The 4,110-nt window shown below is 41.9% G+C and overlaps 1 protein-coding gene across 7 annotated transcripts in view; it reads left to right on the top strand.

The window, feature by feature from the left end:
- Positions 1–4,110, top strand: part of BTRC (beta-transducin repeat containing E3 ubiquitin protein ligase) — a 219,764-nt gene that overhangs the window by 2,764 nt on the left and 212,890 nt on the right. The gene's annotated exons all lie outside the window — the stretch shown is intronic.

The raw sequence follows: 4,110 nt of genomic DNA, 5'->3' as shown, positions 1-4,110 counted from the left end.
CTTTTTTTTTTTTTTCTTTTGAGACGGAGTCTCGCTCCATCGCCCAGGCTGGAGTGCAGTGGTGCAGCCTCCGCCTCCTGGGTTCAAGCGAGTCTCCTGCCTCAGCCTCCCGAGTAGCTAGAACTACAGGTGCAGGCCACCACACCCGTCTAATTTTTAGTAGAGACGGGGTTTCACCATGTTGGCCAGGATGGTCTCATTTCCTGACCTTGTGATCCGCCCACTTTGGCCTCCCAAAGTGGTGAGATTTCAGATGTGAGCTGCAGCGCCCAGCAGAGGGTTGACTCAATCCTAATCCTGACGCTTGTGTCAGATTTATGGAATAATGTGATTTACAGATCATAAAGAGACATGAGATCATCCTTTTTACTCTCGGTTAGACTTCAGCCTAGTAACATTCTCAGCTACTTAATCTGTGCTTTGTACCAGTGAGTTATGTTTTGATAATGGCCTCCTGGTTGAGTTAAAGTGGACTTGGAGATGACCATGTAGTAGTTGCAGCTTTTAGGGCACCACACATTACTAATCTTGAATTAGTTTCCATAGGGAGAAGCCAATTTTTTCTTTTAATTTTAGTTACTTTCATTATTGACCTTACCTGCTGTTTTGGCTGCTGTTTGAGAAAAGGTCAACTAGAATAGGGTCACCAGAATGACACCTTAATAAAAGAAACAGAATGGAGAGTTTGAAATTGGGTATTCTCTTTCAGTGCAGTAACAGTCTTATGAATCTGAGTAAGTCACAACTTCCTTTTGGTGCCATTTACCCTGCTATAACGTGTCGGTTTATTCAGAGTCAATTTTAAGAAAGGAATATATTGGCGGGGCACGGTGGCTCATGCTTGTAATTCCCGCACTTTGGGAGGCTGAGGCGGGTGGAACACGAAGTCGGGAGATCGAGACCATCCTGGGCAACATGGTGAAACCCCATCTCTACTAAAAATACAAAAATTAGCCGGGTGTGGTGGTGCGCACCTGTAGTTCCAGCTACTTGGGAGGCTGAGGCAGGAGAATCACTTGAATCCAGGAGGCAGAGGTTGCAGTGAGCTGAGATCGTGCCATTGCACTCCAGCCTGGGCAACAGAGCGAGACTCTGTCTCCAAAAAAAAAAAAAGAAGATATTTGAGCTGGCATCAAATAATGAGTGCACAGTACACATGGAAGAACTATCCTTTTAATCAAACGCACATTTTTGTTACTATCTGGCTTTGTTCTGGTCTTAACCTTTCCCTTAATTATGAATCACTAATGACAACTTTTATACAGATACAGATGTCATGATTTAAACAAATGTAAAATTAGTTTAAAATGACAAAATGAAATGGATACTCTCACAAATTTGCTCATTGCTATACTAATGTGCCTTGATAAATAATTTTACAATAAAATCCTATTAGTAAGACTGCTGATTCAGAGATGACCATAATTCACCCATGATCGAGACTTAAAGCTTATCTTAAATAGTTTAAGCAGAATGTTTAACTTTTAAAAACAAATAAATGGTATTGAAAGCAACCGTTTACATTAACTTATGTGCTAATGTCTCTCATTCAGCTTTAGCAGGTTCTCAAGGACCTTTCTTAGTACTTTTTTGGTTAACAAAAGTATAAACGGAAACTTGAAGAGAGCCTAAGAAGAGAAATGAAAATGATTAAGGGAATATAGGCCCCCAAACACACACACACCCGTGCGCTTGCACGCACATTTAAGATAGGGGGTGGAAAGACATACTGAGGAGGAATTTGAACTTTAATTTTGTTTTCACCTTTGAGACAGGGTTTTGCTATGTTGCCCAGGCTAGAGTGCAGTCACAGCTTGCTGCAGCCTCAAACTCCCAGGCTCACGTGATCCTCCTGCCTTTGCCTCTCAAGTGGCTACAGGCACACGCCACTTTGCTGGCTGTTTTTCTTTTTTCTTTTTTCTTTTTGTAGAGAATGAGGGTCTCCCTTTGTTGACAGGGTTGGTTTTGAACTCCTGAGCTCAAGGGATCCTCCTGCCTTGGCCTCCCAGTTTGGGATTACAGGCGTGAGCTACCTTGCTGAGCCATGTTTATTTTTAAAAACAGGATAAATATATTCTTGTCCAGCCAATCCCAGAATCAAGTAGAGTAGCTTGAAATGGATGAAATAATTTTAGAATGTGTATAAGTTTTATTTGTAGAGGTGATAAGTGAAACAGTATAAAGGGTAAATATTTGCTGTTTAATAAACCACCTCAAAACTTAGGTTAAAAAAAAGATTTATTTTTCCCCTCAAGTCTGATGGTTTTTCTGCTTCACTTGGTATTGGCTGAGGTGTGGGCGTGGTTGGAATGTTCAGAGTGGCCGCATTCACATGGCTAGCCACTGGTTGAAAGTTCAGCTGGGCCTAAAGACCTTCAGTTCTCCTCTATATGGGCCTTTCTCTACGTGGCTGCTTGAATTTCCTTAAAGTGTGGTGGCAAGGTTCTAAGAAAGGACATTCCAGGCGACAGGAAGTAGAGACTGCCAGTCTTCTAAATCCTAGATTTGGAAGTCCAGGAATGTCACTGTGGGTCAAAGCCAGTCAAGGCCGACTACAGAGGAAGGAGAAATAATCTCTACTTATTGATAGGAAGGGTGGCATGCATAAACAGGGAAGGGGGAATTGCTGGGGGCCACCTTTTGAGACTTGCTACCATAGGTGCTATGCTAGTTGGATGTTCAGGCTAAAAATAAAAATAGTATCAGCCAAGTTTGTGGGTCATAATGCTAGGAATGTTTAGGAGGCATCTCTTTTTTTGAGGTTAACTTTGGAAGGCACTGACATGATCTCCTGCATGACTTCCCTTAATGATGTCATTGTAGACATAATACTGGGTGAATTAATGTGATTCAGTAAGCTTGCTTAATTACTTCAAAAACCATAGGTATCTAAACACAGATTACATTTTAAAATGAATTGTGAGATGTTTTACTGTAATGGAATTTTCTTTACATCAGTGAAATTGATTACCAGGTGGTGGGATGAACATCTGAAACCAGTTCTTAGTTTAAGTTGTCAGAGTTTGTGTGTAGACTTTACCTATTCCCAGTTTAAATTCGCTTTCAAACAGTTTCTTTTATGGGTACTCTTATAGGTGTTAGGGTATGAAATTAGTGGTAATTCTTTTTGCTAATTTTCTTTTTTTTTTTTGTCTGAGATACCCTGAGTTTCACTCTGTTGCCCAGACTGGAGTGCGGTGGCACAATTTGGGCTCACTGCAACCTCTGTCTCCCGGGTTCAAGTGATTTGCCTATCTCAGCCTCCCAAGTAGCTGGAATTACAGGCGTGCGCCACCTCACCTGGCTAATTTTGTTGTTGTTGTTTTTGTTTTTAGATGGAGTTTCGCTCTTGTTGTCCAGGCTGGAGTGCAATGGTGCCATCTCAGCTCACTGTAACCTCCGCCTCCAAGGTTCAAGTGATTCTCCTTCCTCAGCCTCCCCTGTAGCTGGGATTGCAGGCATGCACCACCACGCCCAGCTAATTTTGTATTTTTGGTAGAGACAGGGTTTTTCCATGTTGGTCAGACTGGTCTCAAACTCCTGACCTCAGGTGATCCACCCGCCTCGGCCTCTGAAAGTGCTGAGATTACAGGCGTGAGCTGCCGTGTCCGGCCTCTTTTTGCTAATTTTGTAAATTTATGTTTATAGTAGATTTTCGTAAATTATCAAAAGTGAATTATTAAATGTGGAGTAAAACTCCTACTTTGAGTAGTTTTAGAAATTATTTATTGCTAAATTAGAAAATAAACTTTGAAAAGAGATCTCTTTTTTTAAAAAAAAACTTTTAATTGAGACAGAGTCTCACTCTGTCACCCAGGCTGGAGTACAGTGGTGCAATCTCGGCTCACTGCAGCCTTTGCCTCCTGTTTTCAAGCAATTCTTGTGCCTCAGCCTCCTAGGTAGCTGGGACTACAGGCATGCGCCATCATGCCCAACTAAGTTTTGTGTTTTTAGTAGAGACGGGGTTTCACCGTGTTGCCAAGGCTGGTCTTGAACTTCTGACCTCAGGTGATCTGCCCACCTCAGCCTCCCAAAGTGCTGGGATTATAGGCGTGTCACTATGCCTGGCCTAGAGATGGGATCTTTTTTTTTTTTTTTTTTTTTTTTTTT

Source organism: Rhinopithecus bieti, unplaced genomic scaffold (genome assembly GCF_001698545.2).
Source record: "Rhinopithecus bieti isolate Rb0 unplaced genomic scaffold, ASM169854v2 scaffold_31787, whole genome shotgun sequence".
Classification (NCBI taxonomy): Eukaryota; Metazoa; Chordata; class Mammalia; order Primates; family Cercopithecidae; genus Rhinopithecus; species Rhinopithecus bieti.
This window is presented reverse-complemented; position numbering and strand designations above follow the sequence as displayed.